Source organism: Rissa tridactyla, chromosome 19 (genome assembly GCF_028500815.1).
Source record: "Rissa tridactyla isolate bRisTri1 chromosome 19, bRisTri1.patW.cur.20221130, whole genome shotgun sequence".
NCBI classification, from domain to species: Eukaryota; Metazoa; Chordata; class Aves; order Charadriiformes; family Laridae; genus Rissa; species Rissa tridactyla.
In genome coordinates this window covers 3768326-3793465 of record NC_071484.1, presented here as the reverse complement: position 1 = coordinate 3793465, position 25140 = coordinate 3768326, and the positions used below count along the sequence as shown (strand labels likewise).

General features: G+C 44.3%; 1 protein-coding gene across 1 annotated transcript in view; it reads left to right on the top strand.

Annotated features, from left to right (window-relative positions):
- ASIC2 (acid sensing ion channel subunit 2) overlaps positions 1-25140 on the top strand; it is a 529690-nt gene that overhangs the window by 170167 nt on the left and 334383 nt on the right. The window lies entirely within an intron of this gene.

The window sequence follows — 25140 nt, the reverse complement described above, 5'->3', positions numbered from 1 at the left end:
TTGATGAGAATTTCACAGCTTATATTTTCACAGTGTTTAGGATGAATGCTTATTAAGCTTATCGTGATCCTTAGGCATCAGCTCAGCAAGATACCTAAGCGTGTGCCCAACTTTTAGTGTATGAGTAGTTCCAGTGCTTTTAAGGGGATTTACTACACATATCTTTAAAGACAGACATAACCATATGTAATGTGCTGAACTGGGGCCTTTGTTCTTTATAGAATAGCTTCTGAAATAACAAATTGCAGCTTTGGTGTTGTCTTGGGAATGGTTTCTTCATGTGTTGCTTGAGATTTGCCAGACTCAGTCACTCCGAAATCATGAGTGTATGTTCTCCTACCACGCACGGCATGGACTGAACAATCAAGAAATATTTTAAAAGATACACTGTTGGAATCTTTCTTTCTGTTTGGTTAAGGGTTGCATTTCTTTCAAAGTCATTAAGTATAAAAAATAAACATTTAAAGTGAAATGCAGAAGACTTCATTTAATTTCCTATCTCTAGGAGCCAGGGTATTAAGCAAAACACAAACTGAGAATCTCAATAGACGGAATTTTGTCCAGGTCTTGTCTCTGGAGAGGTCCCATCTCTAGAGAGATCCTGTCTCTAGACTTTTCAGTGAAATCTTGAGTTGTCAAAAAATCAACTTTTCCCAGAAACATACCAGTTGTAGTGAAAGATTGTCAATTGAGAGAAGTGGTTACTTTTAAGTCAGGGAGAATGTATAACTACATCTAAGTTAATGCAGCCAGACAGTTGACAAGTTGGCTTGGAGTCTACTGTAGAAGGGACCAAGTGTCTCACGGGGACAGAGATGCTGTATGTAATTTGCAGGTGCAGCGGCTCGGTCTTGGGTGCATCCAGGCTTCCCCAAACTAACAGCAACCACGACAGCATGATTCAGTTCTAAGTTCTTGAGATACCTGTGCTGTTACAAAATACTCATTCTTGCTATAGTCATGCACCAGTTTTCCCTGGTCTTGTACAGAGAAGAAAATAGCTTTCCCATCCAGCAGGAATTTGGGGAGCTCAAAAGTTATGTTGTTCTATGTTGGGATGAACCCGAGTCTTTTAATTTCTTTTTCTCTTAATGGTGAAAGACACTCACTGAGCCCAAAACAGAGGATGTTTCTCTGAGATGTGTAAAGTAAACATCCAGGAACGTAGTAGTTTAACAACTCTTACGCTGTTTCCTTTAAAATGTTTTCCACTTCTTGTCTGCTGACAGAAATACTCTCCAATTAGTGGCAGAATTTACCTGTGGCTCTTTCCTGTCAGCAGTCAGTACCCCAGTTCGTAAGCTTGTGGGTTTTCTCTAAGGTACTGAGAATTATCCGCTAGCCAAATGCTTTTATAGGTGAATTGAACCTTCCTCTTTTTTTCGTTTGGTTCCCCCTCACCCCCTTTCACTTCCATAGGCAGATGTTGGATTTTTTTTACCTTTTTGTGTGATTTATGAAGGCTGTTGGTATTATTTTTGCTGTAGAGGAAAAAGAAAGGAAAAAAAATGTAAATTACAAATGCAAAGTAATTTATATACTAGAGCTTTAAACAAAGAAAACAAAAGAAAAGCTAGTGGCTAAAGAATTGTCAGTTGACTGACACCAATTAGTTATCTTGTGTGTAAGACAACCAACCATGTCAATGTACTTGGTTTAATACAAATCCCCTTGTCTTTGTCTCTCTAGGGATGGAGTATTTAGAACAATCACATGACAACAGCAGTAATAAAAAACCCAATCAAAACACCCCCACCCCCCCGCTGCTCAAGAAACAAAGGGCTGTTGACTCTAAGCATACTTTAGATGTTTCTACCGATTGCTCGCAAAACATGATCTGTGAAAGTATTCAAATTACCTCTCTTATTGATGCCACAAACACTGGTGTGGTCTTGGCATCTCAGCATTGCCAGGGGTCATCTCCATCAGCACAAGCTCCGATTCATCTATCCCCCCCCACCCCATCCAAAAGAAAACAAAGCCTCCTGGGGAAGTGTGTGCCAGTGATCAAAAGAAGGCTCCGTAATAAGAATTCTGTTTAGACCTAACAAGACAGTAATTTTGGTTTAATTAAATACCAGCTGATTGCTATCCCTGTGTATTTACTGGAGGCAATGGCAGCTGCAAAGCTACAGCCTGTGAATTACCAACTGGACCCAGGACTAGCCCACGTATCGCAATTCTTATGGTTTATTTTATTTCATTTTATTTAGATGTAAGCTAATCAGAACATGGTGCTTTTCCACTGGTCTAGACATGATGTGGTTTGTGGGATTCTCAGCAACACTGAAGTGCTGGGATTTGGGAAGGCAGAGATCACTGGGAATTTCCCAACAGAATCAGCTCAAGGTCCTCTGGCACTCCTGTAAAATTGAAATTCAGTTGTGGAAGTGCTGGAGAGCTGGGAAGTTACGGCTGCTTCTATGGGCTGGGCATGACTTTCTCCCAGTTTCCTCCTGTTTCCCCTTAAAGCCTTTCCTCAAATTCCAGCAAAGAGGAGTCCTGTGTTACTTACTGATGGAAGGAAGCAGTGGGAGGGATGCTGAGTCCCTTCCTAGGAAGGAGAGGAAACAAGACAGTTGGGTCCTGTGACCCTTGTTGTGTAGAGGGAGGCTCCAGGCTTTTCTAGTACCTTCACACCCTCTTCCTTATGCTGCAAGACTTGATGAATCTCAGGTATTTCTTTCTTTCTTTCTTCATGTTCTCTCCATACCCTGAAATGACATATCACAGCTTTTTTGTCACTGTGTAAATCCCTGTACACGCAGCAGTCCACTCGGAGTTGCGCTCACCAGCAGCACTCAGTGCTCAAGAGCCAAAATCACTGCCCTGACACCTCTCGCTGACAGAGAAAGAGCTGTGTGTGGGCTAGAACAGGGAAAAGCAGCTTCGTAAAAAAGACACAACTTCCAGGGAGATAATAAGTGAGGGGGAAGTCAGGAATCATATCTGTGGGCTAAAACTGAGGATATTTCTGCAGTCATGCTTTTCAGGCTACCCTGTGAGGAAGACACTTTGTCAAAAGTGACAAGTTTTGGGGTTTTTTTTAATTTTTTTGTTTTTTTCCTAGAAGTTTTGCCCCTTTAGAGTTAGAGTCCTTTTGGACTGATGTGGAGTCCTGGCTTACATTTACCAGACAGAGCCTGGGTGCACCTCGGGGGCTGTACAGTCTGAGTACTGTCACAGTCCCAGCTCCGGGGCAAATTCATCATCTTCCCTCCGACATGGTTAAATGTGAAACACTCCTCTACTGAACGAAGCCTTTGCTATTATCTCTGCTGTTTTTCTGCCTCATTAAACGCAGACCATCGATTAAGCAACAGTGGCAGATAGGAAAAGGCAAAATGGCTTGGAAGTAATTGACCTCTCTTGAATCTTGGAGGAAGAAGCCGTAATTGTCTGTAACAGTGATGCATCTGTTTGTCTGCTGTGCGTTTCTGTATGCAAGGAAACATAAACCTGCTCCAAATTCAAGGACTTTTGCATTTCAGAATATATTTGAGAACAGCTCCTTGTCTGAGGAAAAATGTTGCTAAGTTACAGAGTGAAAATTTTGGAACAAAAAATGAGTCCTTGTTTCTTCAAGCAGAGTCCTTTCCTTTTTTGGGGAAAAATGAGTCCTTGTTTCTTCAAGCAGAGCCGATTTTCACAGTATAATCATGGGAAGACTCGCATGCACGTAGATGGGTTCTGGGCTGTTTCTTCGCTACTTCTCAGCTGTGCTGGGTCTGAGCGGCGCTGACCATTGCACAACATTGTTGAGCCATTTTTAGTCCCATCTGTTATAATATCAGTGCATGGGGAAAATCCCCCTTGGAACTGCGCCTGCATTGGAGCATGTTGATGGTGGATGGATAGATTGACTGATTCTTAATGTACTTGCAGTTGGACCCATTAGAAGGGGATTTTGTCTTACTGTGAAGGAGGGTTTGACTCTTGTAACACTGAAAACTTACGCTGTAATGGGAGGGCTTCAGTCTCTTTCACTAAAGACTGCCATATCAGGTGAGAGTGGTCTCACCCCGAGTCACTTGTGGAGGGCAAGTGAAGATGTAACAGATATGGCAGGATACCAGTACCAGAATAAATGGAAAGATAGGGCGAGATCAGGGACAGAAGAGTTGGAAAATGGCCTGAAAGAAGAACAGAGTACTCTATAAAATCTCAGATGTGTCAGGACAAAAAAAAAAAAAAAAAAGAAAAATGAAAAAGAAACATAATACATGGGAATTCAATGTTTGCTGCATCTCATCAAACAACCTGGCAACCACGGACTCGTATGTAGCTGGGCTGTATGCAGACTTGTCACTGAGATTGGCTTTTTAGAGATGTGGCAGTTCAGGCATCATAACCGGGTCTCTTAGAGACCTGGTCACTCCATCAATGAACACGTCCCCCCTCCAGCCAGGGAAGGTGCTCTGGTCTCTCTGGGGCCTATTGGCCCTAACCAAGGTGTTGATAGGGAGATCCCGAACCAAACTCCCTCAGAAATCATCAGCGTTAGGTGACATCAGTGGTACCGGCTGAAGGGTGGATCTTGGTCATGCTGGTTGTAGCTACTGTTGCAAAGAGCAGAGAAATAAACAGCCCCAAACCTGGGAACATAAAAAATGACAGACGATCTGCATCAGACAGGAAAGGCAGCCGAAAACAGCTCAAGAAACAGAGCAGTGATCTGAAGAGAAATGTGAATAGTGTCTGAGTTGTGGGCACTGACAGGAAAAATATAAATGCTTGTAGGGGAAGAAAAGAAGCTGCTCTGCAGAGGTGTGCAATCAATTACTGAAACAGGTGATTAAGAAGGACTAGTTGAAACTACTTCACTGAAATGGCTTTTTGACAGTATGCTGGATTTGTGGCTGAGCAGATGCCTTTGAGAAAAAGTGGCTGCTTTCCACAAAAAGATCTTTTTTTTTTTTTTTCTATTGAAAACTTGAACTCCTGAAAACCAAACATTTCACATATGTCTTAACACTGGAAATTCTGCCAAGAAAACTCCCAACTACTTTTCATGGCAACTGCAGGCAAAACTTCTTATGCTATTTTTTTTTCTTTCCTTTATTATTTCCTATGAGAATAATGTGCAGTGCCACCGCTGGCTCACAGTAAGCAGGATGAGCAAGTTGCATCTCTGCACAGAGACTGGCTTCATTGTGTTAATGGACTGCTAGTTGGAGGAGGGAAAGAAAAAGATTATTTGTAGAACTAAAACTTCAACCCTCACAAAGACAGCCAGCTCAGATATTCCCCGTCCAACCAACAAACTCTGGCTCAGATGGGAAGAGCGTTAAGGGCTACTGCAAAGTTTGTCAAGGAGCTCTCCATAAATCACTGGAAAGCAAGTCCAGATAAAAACTCTGCACTGGCTTATTGGAGTCTCTTGGGTCTGTGGAATCTGTGGAGTGGCCCAGGGGGGCAGGAAAGGTGGCAGGGACTGCAGGAAATCATCGAGTCAATCCTCTGGCCCAAAGCAGGTTCAGGGTTGAACTCGGACCAGGTTGCTTAGGGGTGGCTGCAGCTGGATCTTGAAAACCTCCAGGACAGCAAATGCAAGAGAGGATGTAATCACGGGCAATGCCAGGGCTGCTCCTTTCCAGCCATATGCTTCCTGCAAAGGAACAAATGCTTTACCATTTGTGGGGTCCATTTCAGGGGCTGTTGATGTCTCCCTAGAAAACATCACCTGGCAAGTAGCCACTAAAGCAAAGCAGTGATACGAATGATGGGTGTTAAAGCCAGGTTCTTTTCAAAAAATAAATTTAAGAAGAGATGAGTGTAATCTGGAACAGACTCGTCACTGGCAGAATCAAACAGCAAGAAAAGGAGCTATTAAAAAATGGACAAGCCTTGCCTATTGGTTGACCCTATGGAGCACGATAAAGCTGGAGAAGATTCACGGTATCTTTTCCAACAAAGGAAAATTCCTGCCAAGATTCACAAAAGCTTTTTCAGCTTTAGCTGCCAAAAATCAGTTTGTGGCAGGTGAAAGTAAATGAGTAACAGCTATGCGAGGACTGCAGCCTCCCATCTTTGTATAAACAACTTTCTAGACCAGCAGCAAGCTTCTAACCGACCTGTTGTCAGCAGCCCAGAGCCCTGTTATAGTCAATCAAGGGCTCAGCAGGCTATTATGGGGATATGGGAACTATTTCAAGTGTTATAGTTTTGTTGGTTCCAGCAAAGAGATCTCCAAAGCACTTTTGACTGGACCTAACTACTATTTTCTGTTCATTTCCATCTGAAGTACGAGAATATAAATGAGCTCCAGTCAATCTGTGCTGGTCTATTGGGACTCTATACCCCAAAGTCTGATCAAATTAAGTAGAAGTATTTTAGCACACAAGTGTGTTTGGCTCTCCTCATTTTAATTTCATATAAATTCAGGCACTGAATCATAATTCGGCAGACTGGAGCATCAAGAAAGAAAAAAAAAATATATCTGGATTTACCATTAACCAGCAAAAGCTGGCAGCTGCCTCTGGGATTCACAGTCCTGTTCTGGGCCTCAGAAAACTGCTTTGTGTGAAGAAAAGGAAAAGTAAAGGAAGCCCAAGTCCCTGCGGAGCACCAGGGGTGTGCAGACCTGCCTCTGAACTCTGCGGGCAGGACCTTGATTGAAGGAGGCAGATGTGAAACAGTGACAGGTGTGATGTGAAACGGGCCCAAGATTGTCACTGGCCCTTCCCGTGGCTCGGGGGAGTCGGAGCAGCACACGGGCTCCAAGCTCTGCGTGGCTGTGTCACGGCTACTTAAATTTTGATGATGCCACCAGGTTTTTCAATTCCGTTTAATCTTTTGGACAAAGGAGTTGTGAGCCTTCAGGGGTGGTGAATGTGTGGGCAAAGAGCCTTTTCTCCTCTCTAGCCTGTTCTTGGTCAGATGCTGCAGTCTGTCCTGGGAGACAGCAGCTCCCAGGATGCTATTGTCCCCAAACTGGTGGGATCATTTACCTGGTGTGCGAGCCAATAACACACAGAGGCGAGGTGTTCGCTATTTATTAGCAGTTCTGCACAGAAATGGGTGCTAGGGGGTATGCCCACAAAGCTAGCACCCACAGCATTGAAACAGTTATTCGTTCATACGTTGTAAATTAACGTACTTAACATATTCATTGTTTCCAGTCTTTTACTGGTGCTCAAAATTCCTGATCTTGAAGCTGATTGCTGTAAAATGTCCTCGTCTTCAATTAAAGGTACAGCGTCTCTTAATTTTACTGCGCAGGCCCAGTGGGTTAGGGTATTCAAGCAGAGGTGGGTATCCCAACTTCTAGAGGAGGGGTTTTCATAGTATAGTTAGTCAGGTTCACCTACAGGGCACATTTTCTGAGGTATAGCCAAGTTTCTTGGGCAATTGGCCCACTGAAGTTTCTGGTACCTGGTTTTAGGTCCGTTTGTTCCTTCTATCCCATAGTCTTGTCAAGAACTGCTTACACAAATGATTTACTGAGTTACCGCCATAGTGGTCACGTTGATGTCACAATGCCACACTGCCACATCAGTGGATGTCACGTACGCCAGGTCACATTCAGACCCGTGCTGTCACCGTGGTATTGGTGTGTTGCTATCAGCAGGATGGATCTACACAGTAACGTCTCCTCTGGGGAGGACCTTTGCAATTTTTCTGTACCAGGCTGTGTGCTACAAAAGATGGGAAGCAGCAACACGTTAGTTCGGCCACCAGGTATCAGAATGACTGACAGCTTGGGGAGACAAAGCTGTGACCACACTGACTTGTCCCTTGAGAGCACTTTGGTATGTAGTTCTGTTTCAGGCATTTGTTTAACAAGTTGGCACCTAGATTTAGGCTCCGGCATGGACCATGGTGGGGAAAGGCCACCAGGGATGTGCAGAGGAAGGGGGTCCCTGGCTGAGCACAGATTCAGGGAAGGAGAAACTGCCCCCAGGCAGGCTTTGTAACTGCCTGCGGTCCTGGGAGTATAAGCACATCAGAGGATGTTTGCCAGCACGTCCCTCCTCTGAGCATCTCTGCTATTCCCACTCACATTAGTTCAATTTACACGGCAAAATATTTCTAACCACCAGCAAGGAAAACTCATCCTGAGATCAGAAAAATAATAATAGTAACTCTTAGTCCTTATACAGCACTTCGGAGCCTTCAGAGCGCTGAACAAACATTAGCTAATGAATCAAGCTGTGCTGCTTCTCCTGCCCCATCTTGAGCAATAAACGCTCCAAGATTAGAAACTTGCTGACACATTTGTGCTGCGGGTGCCTGAGGCAGAGGGGACTGTGGCTCTAGAGCTGTGTTGCTTTTATGGTGCTGACAGGGGTAAAAACGGATCATCATGTCAGCAGATATGATCAGGACATGTGCAGGGTTCATCCTTCCTAGACGGGTGTAAATGCAGATTAAATCTGCTGGAGGCTGGGGCGTTGTTACTGCTCCATCCATAGGAAGCAAAAGTGCTGGATAAAGTGCCAGCCTCCCAGGACAAAACCTGGTCACTCAGTGGTGCTGGGGTAAGCAGGGAAAAGCTCCGAGGGTTTTAAGCGGAATTCCAGATGCATTTCTAACAGCCTGAAACAGAATTTGGCCATTTGTTGTGTTATGGTTTTCAATGGGTTTGTGGCAGTTTCCCCATCAGCACCGCAGGGCAAGTACCATCAACTGCTTGCAGCAGGATCTGAAGATCCCCCCTGCCTTTTGGGATGCTGTGGGTGTTGTCCCGTTACTTCTGAGGATCTGTCTTGCCTTAAACACCTCTCCCTATCCTCTTCCCAGCCTCTCCCTAAGAGAGACTAGGCAATTGCAATGCAAAATGGCAGGTACTAAACATCTTTATTTCTGTAGTCAGTCATAGCGATTTTGGGGGACAGGTTTCAGAGCTTTCCCCAAAACAGGTAAACGTTTACTCTAAAAACCTGGGGCACAGCCGAAGGGAGAGAATGAAAAGGCAGAGCTGAATTGTAAATCCTTCTTTAATCTCATTAACTGAAGTGTTTTGTGACTCGAAGGACTCACTATATTTACAGCATGATTAAATGCTTGGATAAATAACAGCTATTAAATGGGCAGTATCTAGATGCTACTGAAATGAGATAACACATTGGGTTTTTTTCCTGTCTTCCCTTTTCTTGTTTTTTTTTTTCCCCTACCAATTGCTGATACGTAGAAATAGCAGTGACAGGGCAAATCGCTTCATCTCTAACAGCTCTTTGCTACTACTGGAATGGATGAAAGTGAAAAAATACCTATATATACACTGCAGTCGTGGTTTTCAGGTTCTTTCCAGGAACTGTAGTTCCTTAGACTGCCGGACTGCACTGCAGAATTTACCTTTCTGGAAAGAAATCTCATCTGGCGGGGCAAGACTGCTACCTGTGTGCTCGTACTGCTTGGCTTAAATGCTCCCATGATGTCTTTTAATATTAATGAATGATGTAAAGAAAGAGAAATACTGCTTAAGGTAATTATTATAATGTGTTCCCAGGGATTTAGCTGTGGGTTTGTAGCCGGGTTTTATTTCAATTTTTAATTGGCGCAAGAAAAGGGGGTGAGGGAAATGGAGGAGATTGTATTTTATTGGTGGGGGGAGATAGTTTCCTAGCTGTTTTGCTTGAAAGGTTTGGAGTTAAGAACAAAACCTCTAATTTATAAAGAGTCAGTTGGGAGAGCAGAGACATCTACCACCTCTGTCCAGCTGCTCACTGGAACCAGGCCTGGACTGGTGGAGTAAAGGATTGTACAGAGAGAGACCTTCGCAAGGAGCTGCATCCTGCACCAAAACCCACTGACCACCCCCCCCCCCCCCCCGGCCCCGGCCTCACATCCTGTCCCAGAAGTAGTCAGAGATGTTTTAGTAGAGGTAAAATGTTGGGGATAAACATAAATATGTTTGTATAGCACACAAACATCAGAAAATCTTTATGGGTCCTTGCAGTCCCACTCTGTGAGAAGGGGGGCAGCGACCAAGAGGTTAACTCTGAAATGTGAGATAAAAGTAAAACTGAGCAATTCTGAAACATGCGAATATTTCATTTAGATATTCATGAGCTGGGGTTTCTCATTATTTCAGTTCAAAAGAGCTTTTCACTCTAGAAATTATTCCAGTTAATTAGGAAATAATAGGCTAAAAAATATTTTTAAGGGAATTGAGTTTTTGTTGAACCTGAAAGGGATTTCTTTTTACTTTCAGTTTGCAAAAACAACAAAAAAAAACCCCAAACCCAAATACATCTTTTCGGGTTGAGCAGAGAAAACCAGTTTTCTTTTCTCCCTCTCTCTGTCTGTCTATCCATTTTTGATACGGCTAGTGAACTAAAATTGCCATTGTTCACACAGCTCCGTTCTCATGTGCCCTCTTCACCTGTGCATAAGGGAAGGGTCTTCTGAGCTACAGAGAGACTGCAGAGAGAAAAGCCTTCAGTGAGAACAGAAAGCACGTCAGGCAGGGTGGCTCTGGGGGCAAGGCAGGGACAGGGGATCTGGAAGGAGGATCTGTGAGCCTGGGGCTTCTCTGCTCCCTGTCCTCATGCTGACAAGCTCTCTCTGGCTCTGGTGTTGTTACAATCACTGATTTTCTACATTTTGAGCCCCTGCTGTTTCTTTTGCACAAGTGACCCAGACAGGCAGTAGCCCCGAGGCAGCCTGCAGGAGAGGCATGCGATGCTGTCTGGCTGCTTTCTGGTGCTTTCTGGCAGCAGGAAATGTGCTGGCAGACCTGCCTGGGCAGAGCTGGGAGTGCCGAGGTGGATGAGCGGCAGAGCACCGGTTGTCGAGGCACTGGGATTCACTGGGCAGGGGGACAAACCTGCTGCGATAACGACTTGTTGTTGAGTAGGTTTGTACCAGCGCAGAGGGATCAGGGATTCTCTGAGGGGTTCAGCGATAACATGTGAGATGTCAACAAAGTAAAACTCCTGGGGGTTTCCCAGACTCTGCAAGCGTCTGCAGCCCACCATGAGAAAACCTGTCGGGAGGCTCATGGTGCCTAAGAATAGGGTCGTGCCGCTTTTACTTGCCTGTGTAAGCAGCTTTTGGCAGGGCTTACAGCTCCCACCAACGTGTCTGTGTTAGAAGTCAGCCCCCAGGGATACCAGCTAGGAACTGCAGATATGGGGGTTTAGCTTTTTGCTGCAAGTTGCACATATTTTCAGCTCCAGAGATCTCCCGTTTAACTCTTTCAAGGGTAGCCGTCGCACAGCCTGTGGCACCCAAGCAGCATGTAGTTCAGCCAATGCTGAGCTAACCCAGGTCAAACTGCAATGGGCAAACCTTTGGAAGTAATTAGCAGGGTAGACCTAATTGCATATTAAAGACCAATGTAAAACCAATGTAAAACTGCATAAATATCCTGGGGTGTGCACTTCTCTGTAGTTACAAGGAACCGGTACATAGTTTTCTGCTAGTTTGTATGTCATGCAAGACCGGTGAGGTACTTCAAGTGCAAGAACCACAGTGTGAATCATGCTGCGCTTCTACCTTGGCTCAGGCCCACAGACTTTATCAAGCATTCTCCATCGTCATAACACTCTTGGCTGGTTTATTGTCCTCTTGACTCCTGTCACGACCCCTGGAATCTGCTGATCAGTGCAGAAAAAGCCATACCCATTGCTAGGTGTTGAGGGGCCATTTCAAGGCGTTCCATCTCGGCCAAATGCACAACACCTGCAGAATCCACTTGTATAAAATTTCTAGCTGGGGAAAGAGGAGATTTCTGGAAAGGGTCTGTGAACTCTACAAGAAAGGTGCTTTTAGAAGTCAAGAAATAGATATGATGTTGACAGCTCTTCATCAGGGGAGAGTTAGTAGAACAGAGTAAGGTTTCTGAAGCGTAATAGGAGGCCATTTTGTGTTGGTTGGCTGGTCAATATATCGCCTGCACAGTGTTCATTTGCTCAGGAGCTGAGCAAGCTCTTCGTACTCAAAGTCTTCACCTCTTGGTAAACAGCAGCAGCCATCTCCTGGAGAGGAAAATGTGTCCCTTCCTCCATCCACTTAATTTTCCCCATCAACACCGGAGCTTCCTTTATCTAAGGAACAGCCTTTATTCACATGTCTGCGCGCTCCTCCCTGGCGTCTCTGCAGCTGTTGGATTACAGCGAGGGATAAGAAGCAGCAATGTGAGGGAGCAAGAGGAGATGGAGACATGAGAGACCCAGAAAAGGTGCTGTGAAGCTTTTTTTCCTCCTGCCATGGGCCAGGGCTAACAGGATTGCATGGAGAAGCTCAGCACAGGGGAGAAAGAGAGAGGGAAGGCAGCAAGCCTAGAGAAAAGCCTGAGACAGGAAGAGAAGCTAATGTGGGAGGGAACCAGGACACTGGTGCTGTCTAGAAAGGGAAGGACCTAGACAGCTGTCCGTGTCCCTGACTAGTCCCATCAGCCTTGTCCTACTTTGAAGGGTATTTAAGCCTCAGCAGGCAGAAAGAAGTGTCTCGTAATGAGAGCGTTTGCTTGGGAGCTCCTATGTTCTGGTTTTAGAGCAGTGATGTGTGACAGTGACTTTATTCTTTACTGAAGCCTTGAGGATCCTGATGAGGGCAAAGGTGGTTTTTATCCCTGGCATCTCTGAGACTGTGCAGTCAGGAGGGCTAGGCAGTATCTGGAATCCTGCTGCCTATATCTCAGGGAGTGAGAGCTCAGCGAGGAGCTTCCCGGTGCTTGATCCGCTGTTCTACTTGAGAAGCAAACGCTGCCAGACCCTGCTCTGCTGTGCTGAGAGAGGCCTAAGAGTTCAGCCCTCAACAGGCCTTGTGCAATGGTTGTCAGCTTCAATGAAATCAGGCCCCACTAACGCAGCTGCCCATCCTCATGCTGCTTAATAACCAGTCGCTGCAGCCTGTGCAGGAAAGTAGCCCTTTGGCACCGCAATGGTGCATACGGCAAGACCCCCTTCCTGCAGCTGCAGTGAGAAAAAGGAGGCTGTTTTTCTTGAGTGATTTAACTCACTGAGCAATTACTCATTTCAGTGGCTTTACTGCAAAGCTTGCTTTGTCTCTGCTCAGGTTTTAGCTGAGAGAAGCTTGAATAATTTAGAGTCAAGAGTTTTGGGGTTATTTCTATTTGATCTTTCATTTTCCTCTTCCTTTCTATCCCATCCCATTGCAGTTATATATCTTTAAACTCAATTCCTCTTTTTTTTTGTTGGAATGATCTTGCTTTCATTGGGAGAAATATCTGCTACTTTGGGTGGAATTCATCTCTTTTAACTGTAGGTACCTGGAGGCAATGAGACAGAGCAGCACCAGCCTCCAAATTAATCCTGTCTCTGCAGTCTCCACTGAACTTCTGACTCCAGCATTAGTGTTATTCTCTTCACAGATGTGTAGATGAAGTCCTTCTTAAACCTATAAAGGAGGATAAATGGTAAATTGTGTAACGGAAGAGCCTCAGCCCCGTTACCAGGCTAGGCAATGCCAGGAGGAAGAGGAAGAGGGACAGCAGGTAGCTGCCCATTTTGCTCATAAAATGGAGTGGGATAAGGAACAGCATCTCTCTGAGCTGTTGGGTAACTGGTCGTCTCTCTACTCCTATCCATGTTAAACGGGGGAGGTCGGGGATAGAGTTCTGCCTGCTTCCATCATCAGCGTCTCTCCTTCAGCAGGAGGGATGGCAGCCAACAGCAGTTCCCCGGAGCAGGGAGGATGCTGTTGAAAAGCGGGTAGTATGAATGCGCTCTGCTAAGCGTAGTTGTGTCTGCCTGTGGGACTGCTGCTCACAAAGTACTTGCTTTAGCATGGTGGCAGAGGCTGTGCTGTTCAGTTCCTTAGAGTAGTAAACTTCATTACTCCAACCTAGTGCGAGAGGAAGGATCTCAGCCTCCAAAACTGGATAGATTATTTGCTAAGAAGTATTTGTCATTTTTCCAATGGGAAACAAAGATGGGGTTGGTCTCTGCAACTGTTCAGCCCAGCCATGCACAGAGTTGTCTGAGTGCTGAGCATCAGATCTCTGCACGTGTAGAGCAAAGCACCTTCTTTCACACACCTCAGCAGGGGTGTGCTGAGGCTGCAGCACGTACCGTCCTCGTTGTAGTGTACCATTGCTGGGAGACAAGTGCTAGATGAATGTAAACCTCGTCCCTTGCTCACTGTAGTCGTGTCACTACGTGAATGTAGATTGTGCAGACAGTCCTATCAGAAGATATTTAGGTTTCAACCGCAAGTAAGTTTTGAGTTTTTAATCAGACTCTGAGTACAGATCTGCAGTGGCAAATGATTAAATTACTCCTGCTTATCAGCTGAAACAGAGAAAGTGACCCCATAGATTTCACTTTAACTGCAAGCCAAACTGCATTAGCTCGTTCCAGTGATTAATTTGTTTTCTTGCTCAAAATTTGGCATTTCATTGCTTGTACAATGGTTCGCTTCGGCAACCTCTGGGATTGGAGTCTGTTGCATGTAAATGGGGGAGTGATAATGAAAGCCCTTTAATTTCAGCTTATTGATGTTTTATCTACTCTGAACCACTTGCATTCCTTCCCCAAATGTAGAGCTGAAAATGCTGAATGCCTTTTTTGGAGGTCTGGTATGTCCGTTCCTTTGGGGTATGGCCATGCAGGTACGCCTGAGCTTGAGTTCACCCTCATCCTAACCCAAAAATGGGAATGTTGCCCGTTTGCTGGACCACTGCAGCTCAGCTCAAGTGCCTGCTGTAGCTCTTGGCTTTTGTCCTTATTGAACCCAGATGGATGTACTTTATAAAAAGGTTTTGGTCAGGACATACAATTTGCAACATTTGCAGTAACACAAGTTTTTACCTGCCTTAAGAAGTATAAACAGCTATCCTGTTTCTTGATACTTTTTACACTACACTCCATTCATTTGACTGTTCCTATGTGTTTGCTTTAATATTTAAAACAAATGTTTCTCTGACAAAATGCACTTAGCTATAGCCTTCAGTTATCTTACTACTGGGTATTTATTGGGAAATTTCCTCCCAAGACTTGGGATTTGAAACTTGGTGGCACGTACATCCTAACCCTAGTGCTTGCTAGCAGTTGCAAGTAAAGCACTTTGGTACTCCTGCAGACCTCTGAGTACACCAGATTTTGGAGTCTATTTGAAAACAAAATTAAGCAAAAAGTCTCTTCTAGCAAAATTCAGGGTTGTATTCTTCATTACTAAATTGCAAAGGAAACATAAGAAGTATAAGCTATGGGTATAACCTACCTGCCGTCTCTCCCAGGTCCTCACCAAGAGTTCCTCTCACCTCTCAAGGGTGGAAGTCTTGAAGGAACTCACTCAGCAGCACTTTAGCGCTTGAGCAACAACTTTTACTGACTCATTTTTGCCTGCTGGCCACTCCTGGAGTGGCCATAGTAACCTGGAGGTTGCCTAAATGCTGCTGCATGCAAATAGATATGCACAGCGCTTCTGTAGGACAACCTTCCCTCCCTCTCTACTGCTTAAGGAAGACTTATTGCATGGTTGCTTTGACCTCTCCTTGTCTGTGAGAATGCACATAAACCAATGCTAATTTGCCTGGAAATGATTCACATCAATACAAAAATATCCTTCGATATGGGTATTTCCCTCTTTAGATTTATCCTTCTGCTTAGGAAGTAAATTGAAATAGCTTTATGACTCCATCCTATAACATGAGAAATTTTATTGGCTTTATAAGACCTTGCAAATCACAAACTGAATACGTTTTATGACACAACAAGCTGTGTCCCAGTGTTTTTCAGAGCCTGGATATAGATATGACTGACTTTGCATGTTTTAATCACAAGTTTTCAGTCTGGGGGACTTAAGCTATCAGTTTTAATAATATGTTCTTTCACCAAAATAAAACCACTTGATTTATCATGAAATAGACTATATTTGCCTGTTTGGGGAAGTTCATTCTGTCAAACTTCTAAATCTGGATTGTTGTTTTTTATTTCAAATTAATTTATTCTGAAGGTCAGAATTTCCCAAGGAATGTAAATGAAATAATCCAATGGACTCAAGTCTTTATTCTCCTTCTGAAAATAAGAGAAATCTGATAGGAAATGTTTGACCCAAAATACTGAAAAGGCTGTCTTGATAACCTGACAAAAGTTCAATTTCCAGTTAAAATGTTGACTTAAGTCATGCTTTTCTTCAACACCTCAGTGCTGATAAATGTTATTTTCTTAGATATAAGCACTTCAATGTCTTCCTTATCTATGCCAAAGAAATCTTAATTTTCCTTAAGATAAGCAAACAAGAAGCATATGTTTCACTTCTGACTTTGAGCTTGTTTTAAGCTCCCAAATAGAGCTGGGACAGGATAAGTTTTTAAATAATCCTGATGTGAGAGTTGAAAGTGGGAATAAATCTGCTGCCTGGGATGAAACAGCCCATTAAGAGCTTCTTCCTAGTAGTTTAATTAAAAGATTAGATTATAGATTGCATTGATATATTAGAGAACAGTTTGCTATAGCATATTTAAACTCATGGCTGCAAGATAACAGGCATTGCACAGAAAACATGGAAAGACAATTTGTGCACAGAGCCATTGCTGTGTGACCCAGAAGCACGCGCTTCCCAGGGCCACCCTCGTGGCTCCCTGCCCATCCTCTAAGGGATGGCCAGGGAGGGAAAGGCAAAGGCTGTGCGAGGGAGGGATTCAGTCTGCGGATTGAGACCCCTGAGAATGGATGCGTACATGGAAAACGAGCCTCCGGGACGGCTCTGGCAGCTTCCCCAGCTTGGTCTGGTTCACTATGGTTGGTTGTGTGCTGCACATGTGCCTTCTGGCAGCGTGACTGAGGCACACAGAGAGCCTGCGTGCCACTGGGAAGGAGCAACACTCTTCAGGGTTCCCTTCACTACCCTTCATTTCAGACCCTTATGTCTGATCCAGTTGTAGTTGTCTCATCTGATCAGTTGGTTTCTGGTTTTCTTGTTGCTAGTGATTCTTTTCTCTTCTTCTTTGGAAGTGTTTACTTAAACCACAGAAGGAAAATACTGAATAGAAAATGGAAGCAGCATTTATTTGAAGTATTTGACTTAGCTTGAAAAATGAATGTGCACTCACCTTTCTATGAACCATAACAATAAAGCGTGGCACTGCAGCAGGCTGGAGCGTACATTGCTTATGTAGAGTGGCAGCGACCTTCAGTCCTCAATCTGGTGTGCAGGATTTTTCAATTAATGTCACCACCCTAAGGGCTACAGAGGCCATTCTTGCCCTCATTCCCTCTGATTTCCCTTCCCACTCTCCTTTACCCCTGATGGAAAGGAGAGGATGGGTAAGGAGGACAGAAATGAGATTTTATCTATATAAACTTTTAGGAATGGAAAAGAGCGGAAAACTGATGCAAGAACAAGTCCCTGTTACACACGAGTGGAAATGCTTTGGGACAGAGAGGCAGAACAACCCAAGACAAAGCTGATTCTCACCCACAGAAGGAGGAACTCGTGAAGGTGAAGAGGTCGGGTGAGAATGAGCATGATTATTCTAAGGAGGAAAAGGAAGAAAAATGGAATAAGAGTAACTTCCAATGAACGCAAAAGCAGGAGATGAGATCTCCTGGGAAGTAGATCTAGGGGGAAGAAACTAAGGAGAGAGCTAGGCATTTTTCATTTGATAGTAGGACTATGAACACAAATCATCTCAATTTAGAGGAAGAATAGAAGGCTCGATAAAAGGCAGCTCGACAAAATAAAAGCTTTGCATTGATTTCTTGTTTCCTTACCATGTTTGCAGAAAATGGAAAGTAGGTTAGATCAGAAAAGATGGACTTTAAGAATAGTCAATGTGTGGAGGGACACAATCGGAACAGGCAGCACTAAATCAGACACAGGAGATGCGAGAAATCCCAGAGTAAATGAGATCATACAGTGATTGCTATAAGGGGCCATGGAAAAACCTTTCACAGATGGGCCCCACAATGCTAAAGAGCCGCTCACTAAAATGCTGTGAGGAAGAGGTTGGTGTAACTCATATAGCAACAAAGCCCAGACCAAGGAGAGATAAGAGGAGAAGCAATTTGGGTCAAACGAGCTGCTCAGAAGGACATTAATCAAGTGATGAGGAGGAGAGAGTTAATTTCTGCAGGATGAAAACATACTGGAGAACTCAAAGGGACCTGTACAGCCTGACACCAGTTTTCCTGCACGGGCATAACCAGTTTAAGACACCCCCCACAGCCTGGCCTTGCCTCCGTACTTCCCCCCTGAGATTCTTTCTTTGTCCCACTGTCCTGATAACGCTGGTTGGCACTGAAATTCTGCCAGTTTTTTATTAAAACCAAAACCTTTTTATTGACCCAGTTTAAAGGGGCAAGCTGTATGGTGCGAAGGGCCAGAGAACAACGTTCAATGGGGAGAGAGAGGCAGAAACCAGCAGTTAGGAGAAGTCAGCCGAAACTGGGGTGCCTTTTTAAAGGCTTTCTTTCTGAAAGAGGAGACAGGGGTTTCAGCTTGACCTCAGTATCTGGAAAATACTGAATAAATCACCTTAACTGTTTGTTGAACACATGAAAGATAGAAAGAAGATGAGTAACAGCCAACCTGGATTAGAAAAGCATAAATCATGTCAAACAAATTGAATTTACTCCTAAACCAGAGAAAAGCCTGTTGGATAATAGAAAAGCAGATGTCGTGGGAAGCAATGTACTTAAGTGCAAGAAATATGACATTTTTATAAGCGTGTTAGAGAAATGTAGTCTAGATAAAACTGTAGTAGGGTGGGCCAGAGGAGGCTGGAAGAATTGAGTCAGGTTTCATTAGGAATTGTCCTGTGTCCAGATCTGCTCAGTACTTCCATTAACTATCTGAACCGTGTGCTAGCAAATGCATTTATTACATTTTCAGAAGGCTGGGAGAACACTGGATGGATGATCTTGACAAATAGCGTGCTGGGGAACGGTTTCATTAGAATACAAATATACAGCAACTACTGCTAAGCAAAACAGCCAGTGCTCATCAGGTGCACAAATGTGTATTTAGGAATACAGATTTGGGACAGGAGGGGGGGAGCAGCTGAGTTTACAACAGGTATTAGGTCTAAAGAAAGGCTCAGGAGGGATGAGGAATCGTATGAAAAACTGGCTCAAAGGGTCTCTCGGCCCTCTCAACCACCGAGGTTCATTTCAAAATTGAGAGGAGTTCAAGGAACCCCAACAGAACCGATCATTTCAGAGGTGCACACTGAAAAGACCTTGCAAAAATCCTTAAACAAGAATACAGCAAACGACGAACACTGCAATGGGAATCCTGTGCCTGGTCCCATCGCTGCAAGCCTAACGGGGGAGAGGGATGTTAACACCTGGTGTTTCTAAGCAATGATGGCAATTAAGGCAACTGCTGGGGTTCTGTCTTAACCAAGCACTATGGCTTAAGTTCCAAGGATGTAAGAGTCTTCCTGCACCTCTGGGTAGAGACCCCAACATTAAGAGAAGCTGTGTGTCAGAGGAACAGCATCTCCGGGCAGAGACTGATGTAATTTGACTGCTGATTACAGCTACAGAAATGCCAGTTTAGCAAGCAATGTATCAACTTCACTCCCATACTGTGCAACAGTTTCACTGCCGTCTACCACCTAATTGTGTATCCTGTAGTTAATGGAGATCAAACTGTTCTGTGTCAGAAGTTCAGTTTCTAACACTTTCTTGCATAAATCACCTTCCTTATTCTACATTCCTTACATGAAATTCTTGGTGTATATCGTGGCCTAACTAATCTGAAAATATCCTTATAGTCTTCTTGTGGTCTTCACTGGGAAAAGTCTCTTCTCTGTGCCCCTGCTATGTAGGAGAACCTGTAGTGAAACGAAATTGCAGGAAGATTCATTGGAAAGTGAAATCTTTTTAATGCTGTGAGTAGTGGTCCACTGAAAGGGATTGCTTGACAAATTTTCTCATCATTAGAACGGCAAATTCGTTTTGCCCTTGATGCCTGTCCACAGAGACGGGCAGCTGGCTTCCAGTTCAGTTTAGTGCAGGCTGTCAGAAGTTGTGAGCATACATTGCTCTCTCTACTGGAGACCACTTGTGTGACTTGTTTCCTTCTATTTTTGAAAAAGCCATTCAGGGTAAGAGAGTCTATTGTTTGTATAGTGGAGCAATTATGCTAATAATAATGTAGAGTTGTGCTTTATTTTAATATTAATTTTAGTGACTTGGATACGACAGCAATTTGAATGTATGAATGACTAAAAAAGGCAAAATGTTTATAGAAGCACATAAAACTAATGTTATGCACTCCATTTTACAAGTAGCTTGAAATGGGTTTTTAATAAGCGTTTAAAATGATGTATTCATGTCTGTATAAAATGTCATATCTCATCTTAGGAAAAGTGATTTTAAAGAGCTCTTGTAATTAACTATTTATTTATTATTATTAAATTATTTACAATGGTATATTATTGGAAGCATTAAATGCTTTTGTATCAGAGAGCCTTCCCCCTATTCTTATGGTTGGTTATTCTTTGTGTGCTGTGGCTGTGCTGAGTCAGAGTCTGTTAGAGAAGAAGGACTGCGCGTTCTCGGTGCCGGCAGTTTGTATTCCTCTTGTTACATCTGTTGCCTTTGTTTAGGGTGAAATCTATTGATTGTGGTCCCAGACCCTTGCCTAGCCATGCCCTTGATTGTCATGAAACCCTGAGGTGATGAGGCATTCTCACTTTAGTAAGGCCTAAAAATGAGGACATTTTCCAAACCTTGCATCAGGTTCTTTCTCTGGGAGGTCCAAAGCAGGTTTAGACCTGTGGATTAAATTCGGATAGTAAGATGGTTGTTGCCATTCATTTAAAACTTGAAAGAAGATAGGCCTGGAATAGCTCTCCCGAGTTCAATCTATTTTGCTCTAAATTCACATTATCTCTACCCAAAGCATATCTAAATTGTTAAACTCCAGTGAATTCCACAGCCTCCCCAGGCAACGTGTGCTGGTGCTGTCCTGTCCTTCGCATTGGGTTGAAAGTTTGATTCAGTGTTGAGGCTCAACCTCCTCATGCCAGACCTTGGCCAGCCTTTGCAGACTCTTGGGAAGGGAGCACCAGAGATGCTGCAAAACCTTTTTAAAGCTGTGCTCTTCTTACTTTGAGATTGAGGAATTCAAGTCCTGTTTGTAGCTGGCCCAAGTGTAGAGTTTGGTGCTTTCTGGGAGGGTCTGAGCAGCAGCCACCAGAGCCACAGCGCTCCGGCGCCTGTTCTCTTGGGGTGGGGTTTTTTTAGGGGGATGGATAAAGGTGAAAGATAAGCACGCACATCTCCCATGGGAGGATTTATGGCAGCGGCAAAGGATATTAATTGATATTTTAGTCATTTAAAAGATCTTAAAATGAAGACTCAATGGTCATCTGCATTATCAGGCGGGTGACGCGCTGTGAACATGTTCCCCGGGGAAGCCAAACAAGAGGAGCTAGACTAGGGCTTTGACTTTCCAGCTCTGTTTCCACTGGGAAGGGGAATTAATGTGTTTTGTTTCCTCTCTTTGTGTTTTTTAGCCACATAATAAGCACAATAAACATAAGAGAGGTCCCAGAGCTAGGGCTTTAGAGACACACTGAGGAGGATGAAAAGCTTCTTGACAGGTAATTTTGGCTTCTTACAATGCTCATGTTCTTATGTTTCATTGCTGTGCTTAGACTGCATTTACTCTAGGGGTTTTTATTTATTTATTTAAGAATTCCTACTTCCACGACATAAACTCCTAGTGAGCAATATCTTTTGGAACTTGGAGGCCAGTCGGTCCTTAGGTGTAGGCCTTGGCTAGCACAGGGGTTTCCATCCATCGCAAGTCAGAGGGAAAGAGCTGAGCTGTACAGATGGTTCCCTACCTTTGAGGGTCTGATCCTCAGCTGCTGTACCAACAACAGCACAGCAACAACAGTCACTGCCAACTCTACAAATGGAGCTGTACGTCCACATCCGCCGCTGACACAGGAGGGACCGCAGGCGTGGGATATGCGAGGCAGTCAAGCCATGGACATACTGGCCCAGCTACTGACTGTGCCATGGCTTCTTGCGCCTGGGGCAGGTTATCCAATGTGTTCTTGCCATCACCTCTCCGTGTGTCCCACCTGACTTGCAAAGAAACCTTTCTGATTCCAATAATCAATGTTTCTTCTCTTGAGGCTTTCTAACTAAATTGCACCATCTAGGGTTAGCAAGAGAACTGTAGAACTATATTCCTCTGCAACTGATTTTGGAGGAGACAAAAGGAAAGCAGATGCGACAAACCTGCCTGGGAAAAAAAAAAAAAGCTGGATACTGAAGGACCGGAGTTTAAGGCAGTCATTTGCATCTGGAGATTCAAGGCCCAGTAACTGTGAATGCTGGGGCAAACTGGGAACCAGTGTCAAGTTTAACGGATCACAGGGCTATGCCTGGTCTCTGCTATAACTAAACCATTAGGTATACGTGTGCAGCACTCCCTTACTTGCCTCTGCAGTTTCTCCTTTAGGCTTTCAAAGCCCCAGCACTCCTTTAGAGGCACCCCACCAGCAAAGCCCTCCACTCGCACATGCACTGCCAGGCTTGTGAGGCAAAACTGAGCATCTCCTGCTGAGATCATGGTCAGTTTTGGCCCTCATCCCTTGTGTGAGCATCATTCCTCTGCCCTTAGACGCTGCAGCAAGAGGCAAGGAATGATTCTGCAGGTGCTTGGAGAGAACGCTTGTCCTTCCTGGTCTTTGAGTTTGAATGAGATTTTTTGTTTAATCAGCAGAATCTCTAGTTGGAGCATCTCCTGTCATGCTGGCAGGCTGCTTTGATCTGCAGGCAAGGTTGATGGGAACTGATCTAAGCTGAGCTGGCAGACACCAACTCTCGCCGAGTTACATCCTGTCCTTCCCCAGTTTGAGCCAGAGGGAAGTGGGAGCCAAAGGCACCAAGTGTGCTGAGGTCACAGGGTTGAACTCCACAGGAGACGGTTCAGACACAAACTGTGACACATCACTTCATCCTGCACGTTTCTTTGCCTTCCTTTTTTTTTTTTTTCCAAGACCTTTGTGTCTCTCTGTTAGTATGAACTAAGAAGCTGCATCTCGTAGATCCCTGTTGCTGTCTCAGGGCTGCACCATGTCCTTGGAGAAGTGGTCCAATGATTGTGTCCTGCAGGTTGCTGGGCACTGTGCTCTGCTCTGGGACTCATACCTGCCTTCCCACTAGCTCATGTAGCTGATTAAACATCTTTTAAATGAAGGATTTAAATTTGTATCTCCTTGTAGTGCATGTGCTGACCAATAATATATTGGATTTCCAACTGAGGAAGCATTTTAGCATCCCTGAAATGATGGAGAAAGCCCCTCTGTGGGGCTGCTCACTCTGGGGTGAGAGGATGTTCTGTGCTGAATTCAACTTCTCCTGCCTCAGTGTTTGAACTCCAAAAAACCAAGTGTCTTCTATGGGGAGGGAAAGGGAGTGATGAAACCTTTCAGCCTTTTCATGGGCAGCAGAGAGAAATAAGCACTTTTATGACAAGATTTGCTTCATACCAAAATGTCTGAATTAGGCAATTTATCTGTCTGTCTCCCTTCATTGACTCTGAGATTAGACTTTGGCTGACTCTAAATACCTGCGGTGCTTGTATCTCTCTCAGATCAAGGTAGGTGAGATGAATCCAGCCCACTATCTTCTTGCTTTCCTATGGCTTGTAACGCATGGCTTAAACACAACAGACCGTTTTGTTAAACTTAACAAAATGGAATTGGTAGAAAATCAGTATAATCAAGAAAAGAGCTGGATTGGATGGAGCTAAATTCCTGAAACGTCTGCCATGTGAATTTCCAGACAAATCCATGCAGAGGGGCAATGGACCAGAAGGCCAGTAAAATAAAGCCAAAACCTGTGAAGGAGCTGGGAAGAGGGAGTAGAGCCAGCTAAGTAGGACATGCTTGTCCTTGGCTGTGCTAGGAGGATCATTACTTCGAATCCATGTGATCTCACTTGTGCAGTTCCCTGTCAAAATGCCACAGAAAAGCAAGGCAGTGGCCTGTTTCTTGCAGAGCTCTCAAAGTCATTTTTAAAGCATTCCCTGGGATGTCCCCAGCTTGCAGATATCCCTTCAGCTGCCCCTCCATTGCAAGAACAGGGCTGCCAGCCTCCTTGGGAAGACTAAGACGGATGGAGGGAGGGACGGAGGGAGGGAGGGATGGATGGAGAAAGGGAGAGGAATGGAAAACACACTTAGGCGTCTTTGCTCTGGTCAGCTGCTGAACACGGAGGAGCAGTCATGAATTAGAGGACCCCACAACCTGATCTAGTTGAAGATGTCCCTGCTCACTGCAGGGGGGTTGGACTAGATGGCCTTTAAAGGTCCCTTCCATCCCAACACATTCTATGATTCTATGACAGTTATTTCTTTGAAAAAATTATAAGCAGTCCAGGTCTTGATTCTTTCCTTTCAATCTTGTCTAAATTATTCACTGTATTGGAAAGAAGACCCTCACACCCAAGTTAATCAGCTGTGATCTAAGAATTTAATAAGCTCAACAGCACACACCTATCTTTCTCTCTCTTCTGCTGTGCATAGCTGCTGACAACTGATTAGCATCTGACATGCAGGCACTTATCACAAGAGGCTGCAGTAATTGATCAAGCTGAGAGCTGGACTGTCAGTGCTTTGGAGACCCCAGAGCATGCGGGCAACAACCTCGCAGCTGCTCAGCAGCAAGAATGAGATGTACAGACAGGGCTGCATTTTAAGAATATTTGTCTTTCTTTTTTTTCACTTTTAATTCCTGCAACTGTAGAAATAAGTGGTTCAGCAGGAGGCGGAGACCTTGTACATGCTGCAGCTGTGGGGAGAACTGCTCTGTGCTTGTTTCCTACAGTCTAACCCTTATCCGGTGCAGAGAACAGGGGAGAGAAAGCATCAGTCATAACTCATTCCTCTCTGCTACCAAACCCAAAGGACCATACTGCAATGGAAACCAGGCTGTACTGCGTGACATTTTTACAACAAAATATTTTGTGCTGAAAAGCTGAATTTTTCACACAATGAGGAAATGCCATTCTGCTTCTAAACTTGGTATTTTAAGAGGAAAAATGGAAAACATCAGTTCTTTGGGTTTGGAGTCTGAAGTCAGCATCTGCTGATCCATAGGCAAGATGGAGAAGCAAATGAACTGTATCTGACCATCTGTAGCTGTTGCCTGGAGGCAGCAGAGTCCCTTGGTCAAAGACTGTCCCAGTCTCCGTTGTATTGTGTATAGCTCTGGCGAAAACTCTTCTCTCAGTTTTGGTAATGAGGAGCCAGGGG